This window comes from Bidens hawaiensis, unplaced genomic scaffold (genome assembly GCF_021521415.1).
Source record: "Bidens hawaiensis isolate Kalapana, Puna unplaced genomic scaffold, B.hawaiensis_p1.1 tig00031202_1, whole genome shotgun sequence".
NCBI classification, from domain to species: Eukaryota; Viridiplantae; Streptophyta; class Magnoliopsida; order Asterales; family Asteraceae; genus Bidens; species Bidens hawaiensis.
In genome coordinates, this window is record NW_027495257.1 from 106,793 (window position 1) to 118,815 (window position 12,023).

The window sequence follows — 12,023 nt, forward strand, 5'->3', positions numbered from 1 at the left end:
AAAACCTGTTCTTCGAGGGTCTTTCACGTCTGCACTATCTTTATGTACTTGTGTAGCACCAAGTTCAACAGTCGCCAACCACTCAGCAAACTAAAGTGTGCTGAGTGTTTCTCCAACATCATTCAGTTCTGGGCTTATGTGAACAAACATCTATATCTTGGCTTGCCCTCCTAACAAATATATAAAAATATAAGTTTGGAATGAAACCATAATAAAGATAAAAAGGGTTTGAAGCTTTATAGAAACTTTTACTTAACCAAGTGAATCTTGAAGTAACTATGTGTGTTTGTTGTTTCTATTGCATGTGTGAATTCTTTTGATCAAGTGAACATAAAAATTCTAATTTTGATGCTGCACTTTCTGTGCAACAGCTGCTCAAACGGGTTTTTGACCCTTTTTAAAACTGAGTTAGTTCAGCATGTTCAAATATAAAACAGAGAAAACTCAGAGAGCTTTTTGACCATATAATATACACTTTTATCGGAGGTACGGTTAATTTTATACAAATTTTAATAAACACAGACAAGAAGCATTCAATGTTGTCAAACAGCTTGCTGAACTTTCTATGTAGCTACTGAAATTGACATTTTTGAATACATTCCGAATTAGATTCTCACTTTCAAATATGAAACATAGCAGACTCGAAATGCTTTTTAACAAATATAAAATACGACATAAACTGAGACTCGCTTGATTGTTAGCAGCTAGATTTTTATTTTTATTTCCAACAGCTTTGTTATCTTAGATTTATCAACTTCAAAACGTTGTTTAACATTCAATGACCACTGCTATGACCCGAACCACTTTTTCTAATCATATTAAGCACATTATTAAGACAAGTTTGAGTTTTTACCAAGCTAATCAACTTGAAACTAAACATATTTTCACAAATAACTTAGCAACGGCTAATCATTTAAGTATATACTTCACTACTTATTTGATAGAGGCATTTACACAAACACCTTATGTGCTCATGCAAAATAATCATCATTCCTAAGCTAGAATGTATTCTCGGTTGACAAACACAATTAGAAATTAGAATAAAACACATTTTTAACAAAGAAGCTCATATTGTAAGTAATCTCTAAACACCAATCTCTCAAAAATGCTATTAAATCACTAATCAAGCCCTAAATTCTAATCGTCAACACCACCAGTTAAAACGAGATTCAAATATCAAATTGTGAATAATCACACTAATAATTCAAACATTGCTATTAATTTAGGGTTTAACAACTAAAACATAACCTGGATCATGGGTTTGCCGAGGATCTCAACGAGGGGTTTCCCCTGAAATCGAAAAGAAGAAAACCAAGTTGGGATTATGCCAACTACTCGACTCCAAAACATGGTGGCAGATCGGTTGTAATAAAACATGGTTTCTGTTGTGGTTGATGATGATGATGTTGTCGGATTGTCTTGCTGGTCTCTCCATTATCGTCTCTTTGAGAATTCTAGGGTTTGAATTTGGGGAAAATGAGTTTTGTAGTGTTAAAGTCCTTCCTTTTTAACCTTTTAGCTGATGAATTAGGGGTTTGAATTTCGGGAAAATTACTTAGGCGGTATTTGGAGAGAAATAGGGGCAGGGATTGAAATTTTTGTTTTGATCGAAAGATGACTTGCATATATGACATGCACACTTAGTTTTCTAATTTACGACACTAGTTTAGTGACATACACAAATGAGTGTCATAGATCTTCTAATTTTTTTAAAATATTGATTTTTTTAACGACTCGCACAATTGCGCGTCATAAATCAACGCGTGTCATTGTGCGCATGTCATTAAAGCCCTTTTTTCTAGAAGTGAATGTTACAAATTTGGGTTGTTTGGGCCTGGTTGTTTGGGTTTGAGCTTAAAACAAACTGACCCAAGAACCGACCCAAATAATTTCGGTTTGTTCGGGTTTCGGGTTAAACGGATAATGTATATTTAGGTCGGGTTTCGGGTTTAACAAATTAAAAACATTTATCACTTTTAACAATATCATAAATTAAAAAAAAACCATATTCCAAGCCGTTATAAAACCATAATATACAACCATATTCAACAATAACATATATTAATTAGCAAAATATGAAATTTATCATACAAACATGCATTACACGGGATGGAGTGTTGTAACCTGTGGATCAATACTTGTGTAAATTGAAGACACATGCTCAATACATATTGGTTTAAGTACACAATTTAAGTTTTTGAATTGAAGATACATTATCAGCATGCTTTATGGCAATTAATACATTGGGATCCAATGTGACAGATCCAATATTAATTGGAGTCTTGAGAACAGCCGAACAAGAATACATAAGGTCACTTTGTTACTTCACCGCTAAAATAAGCTATAAAAATTAGGGATACATGCATCGATATATTATACTTCGGGCTATTCGGTTCAACCCGAATTTGGGAATTTCAACCCATGTATCGACCCGTATGTTTTATTTCGGGTTCGGGTTAGGAGTTTAATCGGTTTGGGTGAATTCGGGTCGGGTTATTCGGGTCTCCGGTCGCTTTGGATCGGGTTTGTTATTCGGGTACGGTTAAAAAACACACCCCTATTACAAATCCCCCGAGCACTCATCTAAAAAGAAAATCTGATTAGGTCAAAAACCATATTCAAAACAAGGGTTACGATTTATCTTTAAAAAAATAGTCGAGCTCGAATGTGTTGTTTTAACTTTCAATCCTTATGGTGAACGAATGGCTGAGATTTCCGAGTTTTCTAAACCGTTCCCCATCGAGTAGGGAACATTGAGAAGATCCATTATGCGTCGGATTAGAGCGAAAGCAGTGTTTACACTGCGAACTTTTATGTGAACCTTACTAGGGTTTTGTTTAAATACATGAACCCATTTGTGTCAAAGTCTCCTAGAGAAGCTTTCTTGAACTATAGGGATTTGGATATTGGTGTTAATAATAATGGAAAGAATATTTTTCTTCAATATAGAGTTTGCGGGGTCAAGTTTTAAAAAAGACTAATTTCAGACGGTTTGTGAAGGTGAAAACTATGGTAGATTGGTAGATCCTTATAACTTCATTAGAAATGAGCATATTATCCCTTCTTTGTTGTCTTCAAGGAAGTAAATTGTCTCGGGTTTGTGGCCCGGTAACAAAGATGAAGTCTCTAAAACACCAAAAGGTATTAGGTTTGAGGAAGTAAACTATGTTGTTCTTTTGACAAATTTGCTTATAATTATTTGTAGAATATTATTAAGAAACAAGACTAGGGTTGTGTTTACGTTGATTATTAGTTAATGATTGTAACATTTTATTTTTTTATATCTATAATATGTATAAACGAAAACAAAAAAATCCTACGTGTCGCGATGTAGTCGCTCCCCCTTTTTTTGGAGTCACCAGATTTGGTTGATTTTTAAATGAAGACTTCTCATGCATTTGACCCGAATTCATGGGTATGGGTCTTACCAAACCCAGATATTCCTTAAACGGTTTATAATATCTCGTTAAATTAAAAATTATTCTCATCAAATTATTGATGTAAAAATCCTATAAAATAGGATATAGTTAAAATTAATATCTTATTTATTTTAAAAAAGATATATATATTATTTAAATTAAAAAACCAATTTGATAGTAAAAAATAAACGGGTCTTGGGTCTCATCAAACCATAAGTATATTATTAACTTTCATAAATATTATTTATAATTAAAAACCAATTTTATAGTAAAAAAATAAACGGGTCTTGGGTCTCATCAAAACCATATAGCTTTTAAAACAGGTTATAACATCTCATTTATTTGTGACACAATTTATCATCAAACCATAAGTATATTATTAACTTTCGTACAATAAAAAAAATTCAAAAAATAAATAAATATTAGAACAAACAATATAAAACAACCCCCGTAATATGGGGGATAAAAACTAGTATTTCAATAATGTGTGATTGTTCAATTTGAGGGTGCTGAATATTGACATTTTGATTATGTTTTTGTGGTAAAGATCTAACTATACTATTAAAGCAATAAGCTTTAAATCCATATACCCCATTCCTATTGGTTGATTCTTATACTTTCCATTTATATCAATGTCTTCTCTAATTTTCAAGTTAATAAAATAAATCAATAATATATTAAATTATTATCTTTCATCTTTCCTTTAATCTTTAATTTTTCATTTTGAATACTTAAATAATAATGTAATAATGTAATATTTTAATATTACATTTAGCTAAAAGTGTAAATTTATATTAATTAAATAACAAGACAAAATAATCTATTTAATGTAATATTTTAAAATCGTAGGTATGGTTTGAATTCGAAATATTAAAAATTTATTTTTTAAAATTTTATTATTTTTGGTTGATTTCATTCACCACATTTGTTATTTTTTTGGTTGATTTCATTCACCGCCTATGTTAATTTTATATATAATATATAACAAAATAATTTAATTAATTATTTACGTATTTAATATAGAGATTACGGAGAATATATATATATATATATAATAGAGATACCGATATAAAATATTATAATTCTATTAAAATATTATATTATTTAAATATTTAAATTAAATTTGTCAAATTCGTAAGGAAATTAAGGAGATTAGGAAAGGATGACCCAATGTATTAAGGAAAGGTTTAATTACGGATTTATAAAATTTTAAATTTGATATTCCCTCCTTCCTATTTGAATTAATTATTGACTAAATTATGATCTAAATTTGAATGTAAATTTTATTTAATTAACAATCATTAAGTTTTACTATAATTATGTTAGGTGACCCATTGACCCACTTATAATTACACTCATTTACTTTTAAGATTTAAAATACAAATCCATTGACTTATTATTTTTAACAATAACAATTTACGTTAGTTGACCATTCACTTATTATTGTCAATGTATTATAACAATTAGTAACTTTTTTTCACACCTTATATAAATTACAATACATACTATATGATTAGTAACTTACATTTTTACATTATGTAACATTCCATTTTACAGATCTACCATTACATAAAATTCAAAAATTTGGAAATATATTATTTGTATTTCGAAATTAGAAAATCCCCTAATTAACATCTCCTAATTTTCGTCCATAACATCTCCTAATTAAAACCCCCCTAATTAACGTCTCCTAATTTTTGTCCATAACATCTCCGAAATTAGAAAATCCCCTAATTAAGATCTCCTAATTTTTGCGAAATTATGGTGTAGATTAAAATATATCAATTTTAATTATTTTGTATTTATAATATAATTTAGGTACATTACATTTAAGTATTTCAAATTTTGAAAATCCCCTAATTAACATCTCCTAATTTTCGTCCATAATTCATGCTAATTCAAAATCCCTAATTTTATGTTTTTAATTAATTACATTTATATCTTCCTTATTTATTCAACTCTCCGAAAATTCAATCCTTTACTTCTTATGTATAAATACTATAACTTTGACACAAGAATTCTTACACTATCACACCATATTTAGCAAAAAAACGAATTTGTTTGTTTGTAAGGTTTATATTTTTTGTCGTGCTTATATAATTCATTATGTTTTTTAGTTTTTTTGGTTAAAAGTGTTATTGTTCCAAAATTAATAATTTGTTTATTTTTAATTTGTCACCACTAGGAAGATGAAGCCGACAAACATCACAATGTTGAACCAATTTGATGTGCTAAACAGTGACCATGTGCTCAAGGTGCGTATTTTAAAACTATGACTTCTCAAGGACAATTCAAAGCCCGGAGTTAGTCGATAAAAATGATTTTGTAAGACGAAATGGTATTGTTACACATTCATAAATTTTACTATATTATTCATACAATTTTGTACTAATGTTAATAATAATGTATCAGGGTAACAGAATTCAAGCTTATGTAAGGAAGGCTTGCATCCCCTAGCATGATGTGCGGCTTGGTGAGAATAGGTCGTTGATTGTTATATTGATGTTTAATTTACACACGCGAATAAAAGTTTGGCTAGACGGGAACTTGGGTATAAGACGATGACGGAATTGGCGACCGGGTTGAAGAAGTTTGTTAAGTGGTATCTTTGGTATTATGGTCATGATCAAGGGAAAACTAAATCTGTACATTCATAGTTTTGATTTGTGTTTTAGTTTTAGGATTATTTTTTTTTTTAATTTTATGCGAGAAGTAAAAGATCTCATGAGCATGATTTTTTACTTGAAATGAGGATGACTCAAAACAATATTCTCATTTTGTTTTTCTAATATACATTTGTAAGTTGTGAACACAAGTTCCCCTTGATTAATATTATATATTTAATTTTATTGTGTTTTTATATATTTTTATACGGATGATCAACAAGATTTAGGTTGTCTTAATATATGTCAAATCTACACATTCATAGATCTGATTTTTTTTTTATTTTAGGAATTTTTTGGATGAGAAAAGAAGATTTCATGGATTGAGTATTACTTAATAAGATGTATATTTTTTATTTTTTAATATTCATGTATATTTCTTTTTTTAATATTGATGTATATTTTTTTTCACAATCTATGTAAGTTAAATGATTATATTATATTCCAAAAATGAATTTTAATTGATTATTCTATAATATATTCACGTAAGATTATAATGTACATTAAATTACTTATAGTAGCATAATCATTACTCTATTATTTTTGTCAATGTCCAATCAAGTCAAAAATATTCCGTCCAATTTAAAACATCATTATACTTTCCAATATTATATTAGTTTACATTTTATATTTTTATACACATTTAAAATGGTATTATAGAAACCGATTATTACTCATATATACTTAGTTTACAAAAATTTATTATTATTTTTTAGTCTGAACATGTATAATTTAATATATATATATATATATATATCTTAGTCTAAAAGTCTCATTATTACAATTATATAGTTTGACTTTCCTTATTTATTAGAAAAATCGAATTTGAATAACTTAAATAGCTTAAATTTAAACTAAATCCATTTATTGGAATATTTGTAACAAAAAACATTACAATGTTTTTTTTTACATTCGTATTATTTACTTTACATATATTGTTCACAAGATTATTATTATTATTTAATATTAATATAGATTTTTTTGCATTATTATTCGTTTAAGTTTTTATTCAATTTTAATATAGACTGTTTTATCAAACTTTAATATGTTGACCAAGTCTCTATAATTTCTATAATATAGATTACAGTTTTTCAAAATGAATAATGATATTTTCAAAAACTTTTATAATACACATCACCCACATTTAATACTATTAAATGTTAATCAATAATATTTATCAAAATATGCATCCAAATTAATGACATTTTAAAATTTAAAATAAAGGTGTATTAATTTTGTAAAACTATCTAACGACATAAATTTTAATATATAATAAACAAGTTAATTATTTATTATATATTAACTTAATATATAATCCATAATTAAACATTTTCTTAAATTTAATTTTATGTAAGAGATTTATAAGTAAATGACTTCTGATATTTCCATAATTCATAAATTAGATTCTTTTATTAATGTTACGTGATATTGTTTCAAAAATAACTCACGGTTTTAAATTATATGAACTTACATCAGTTTGGGAATGCTATGTTTCGAAATGAATACTTACTCCTCTTGGTCGAAAACAATTTTGAAAGAGCAACGTGTTTTAATATTGATAAGTTTGCTAATGATATATTGTTTATGGAGTGTTTGGAACAGAGATTTAACAACGCAGTGGCATTATTATTATTATAAATGTTATCATATTATTTGTTTTATAGATTAAAATACTTGCTTATTTTTTGTTACTTGAATGGTTAAAATGTCCGAATTAAACCAGATTAGCAATGGTGATATCCAATCCTAAGACACCGTCAATACAATATTGGAAACTTTTAATTTGTATGTTTAATATCTATGATATGGGACTATTACTTTTGTATTTTTAACTTCTCTTTTGTTATGAAGGAGAGGATATCCTTTGGTTAGAATAGTGCTACTCATATGAAAATTGTTGAGGTAAACTTTGTTAACAAATCTAAAGAGGAACATCAAGGATCTTTATGACAGTGTTGACGGTGCAGTTTTAAAAGTAGTTACTAAGTCTAAAACAAAAGATGTTATAGTTGATGTTAGGATCGGAAATAAAATCTTATGAATCATTTTATATGTTATTATTATAACATATATGTTTATTTAAACCTTTGTAATTGTTTATAACATATGAATCCATTTTGTTTATAACATATTAATTATATTAGAGTTGTACTTTTAATTTCAAATGATGCAATTACCGTTTAACTAATATTAATGACGTAATACCTTATAATTCGAATTTGTAGCAGCTAAACAAGTCCAATAGACTCACGATACAAAGTTTATCATTCATTTCAAATTTCATATTGTTTGAAGGAGATGAAGATTGTGGGTTATAGTTTACTTTTAATTGGTAGTTTGGTACCATATTGACCTTTTGTATTATTAGATTATAAACATGTTTTGGTACATTGTTAGTACAAATACTAGCTAGATTATTATGGATTTGGAACTATTACCCGGGTTTGAAAAATTACGTATATTTTTAACAAGTTATTATGTTATTATTTTTATATTTTCAATCGTGTGTAACACGGACTCTAATATGGATATCAATAACAACGATTATATCAATAATAATCGTTTCCTTAAATATACTAAACTTTTATTTGTTCTTTCTATATCAATAATAATCGTATTACCAAAATTATCGTTATATTAAATAAAATTACTTAAATTATGTTACAATTTTAAATTGACTGGTATTAATTAATTCTTTATTTAAATTTCTATTTTCATCACTACTAAATTAGCATATACGGAATATGACGAAAAGTTTAATCTCCTGAGTAGATACAATTGTCTAAATAGCTAAAAAAATATAGCTACAAATAAAACGGGTTAAATGGATACACATTGAAAGAAACATAAAAGCTAAAGAGCACAATCTATTATAACAATATTATATTATTATTATTATATGTATTTAATAATTACTTAACGTAATTTATCCACAAAGGAGTTATAAAAAACTAGATGCGAAAACGTTGGCTAATTTCCTAAATGATATATATTAGAAATCAACTATATGTCAACTACACTTGAATGAGAATTAATATGTTATTGAATATTAATTAAGACTTTAATTTTAAAGATCAATTAATTATAGTATTATGAATGACTAAATTTAGGTTTTTGATTGTCATATTGTTACCTACAACACTTTTTAAAGTGAATATACCATTGATTTTATAACTTGCAAGATTCATACATTATGCATTTAAAGAATCAAAGATGTATATTATCTACTAGGTTATTGACCTGTGGGCGCCACGGGTGGAAACATATAAAATATGTAACATCCACCGGTAATATGAAAGTGGAAAACATAATTTCATACATATATGTGGAGACGAGAAGATGATATACAATTGTTAATAATGTCAGTAACAAAATAAAAACTTTATTAAACATAACTTTCAAATGAAAATAACATGCATTTTACAATAATTAGATAGATTAAAAATGAGAATTTCATTAATTACAAAATAGTTCCTTATAAACGACATTTTTTGTTTTATTTGTACTTTTTCCTTCATTGTCTAATATAAGCATTTTAACACCGTCTCTACTCTTCACTCGTGATAAAGCAACATATAGTTGACCATATGTTTAAGTTTTAACAAAATTAAATTTCTATTTTCATCACCACCAAATTAGCATGTATGAAATATGGCGAAAAGTTTAATCTCCCGAGTAGATGCAATTTGTCTAAATGGGTAAAACAATACAACTACATAGCACAAACTATTAAAACAATATTAGATTATTATTATTATTATTAGTATTATTATTATATGTATTCAATAACTATTTAACATAATTTATCCACAAAGAAGTTATAAAAAAATGGATGAGAAAGCTTTGCATAATTTCCTAGATGATATATATTAGGAATAACTATATGCCAGCTATACTTGAATGAAAATTAATATGTTACTAAATATTGATTAAGACTTTATTTTGAAGATCAATTAATTATAATATTATGAAAGACTAAATTTAGGTTTTAGATTGTCATAGCAGTTTGTTTTGTAACATAAATTTAAAATACAGTTATAAAAAGAAATGTCTTAGATATTGTTTATCTTTTAACATTGATGTGCAACATATTTAAATTGATGTGTAAATAAATACGGGTACTATCTTAGGGTAATAAACATTATGATTATTGATGTGTAACAACTGTCTTAGATAATGTTCTTCTTTTAAATCAACATTGAGATAGAAGTTTTGTTGAATCAAAATTGTAAAATTGTTTTGTTGATTTAGAGACTAATTTCTTTGTTTGCTTATTATTGTGCTCATGAAATAAGTTATAAAATAGTTTAATTTTTCATTTATCTTTGTTAGTCTTTGTATTTGATTCAAATAAGTTATGATGTCTTATAATTCATATAAAATTATCATTTATTTATAAATACAACATTTGCATTTCATTATTTATAAATACAACAACGTTATTATAGATATACCAGATGAACTTTTGATTGGTGATTCATTCGATCATATTTCTGATCTGATTGATTTTGTATATCCAATATTATTGGAAAATTTTAATGATGTTTCATATTTTTAAGAAAGGGCCATACTTGCATCTTTAAATGAGGTTGTCCAAGATATCAATGACAAATTTTTGTCTTTGTTTCCCGGAGAACAAGTTAAATATCTCAGTTGTGATAGTATAGACAAGTCTGATAGTGTTGGTCCTGGTTTCGACCAGCATTACACTCACCGGATTTTCTAAATGGTTTAAAGATGTCTGGTATGCCTAATCATAGATTGGTTCCAAAATTTGGTGTGCCAATAATGTTACTAAGGTATATTGACCAGAAGAACGGTTTATGCAACGGAACCAGATTACAAGTAATCAACAAGGGGAGACGTTTTATCGAACTAAATGTTATTTCAGGTACTAACATTGAGTTTCACACTTATATAACTTGTAGTTGTCTAACTCCTCAGATAAGAAACTGCCATCCATATTGAAACGAAGACAGTTTCCTGTTATGGATTGTTTTGCAATGACCATTAATAAAAGTCAAGGCCAATCACTAACAAGAGTTGGAATATACCTGCGAGAGCCGGTGTCTAAACATGGTCAATTATATGTGACTTTATCATAAGTGAAGAGTTGAGACGGTATTAAAATGCTTATATTAGACAATGAAGGTAAAGTTACAAATAAAACTATAAATATTGTTTATAAGGAACTATTTACTAATTTATAATTGTAAAATGGATGTTATTTTAGTTGAATGTTATGTTTTTACATGATTTATATATCAGTTGATGCTAGAAACGTGTGAATGTTTCATGATTTATATTTTTCCACCCATGACGCCCACGGGTCAATAACCTAGTTTGCTAATATAGCAATGACTCGGGAAAAACCGTTATAACTATCTAAATTTTGTTTTGTACAGGTTAAAAATGGAAATCTGTGGTCCATCATAAATGTATTGTTACTTACCCAAAACTTTTTTTTATAGCAGATGAATTATATAGATGGGCGAAAAGTAAATCATGAATTTATTAATAAACAAATGTCTGGTTGTTGTGAGTGTAATTCACTGTAATGTACATCTTTTAAAGACTTTTTTGCTGTCACATTATGTATTGTACCAACGGGTACAGTCTTCTGCATGTTTGTCTCCTGTTTAAGTTTTATGTACCATATTATGATGTGCATTTTGTCAATAAAAAAAAGTATACTTGTGTGTGTGTAAAAGAGCGAAGAAGTGTTCTTCAAATTCCGTAATTCCCTAAACGGTCCCTCTCAAACTTGTCTAAACACTTAGTTCGAACTTTACTTGACGCGTTTCATAAGCCAATCATAACACGACACCTGGATAGTCTTCACGCTTAGTTTGTGCTTGCGCCCAAATACATCTTGAAGGCGTTTCTCCACCCGCATCAAACTCGTCCGCAGGAAAAAAAACATGTTTGTGTACTTGTAGTT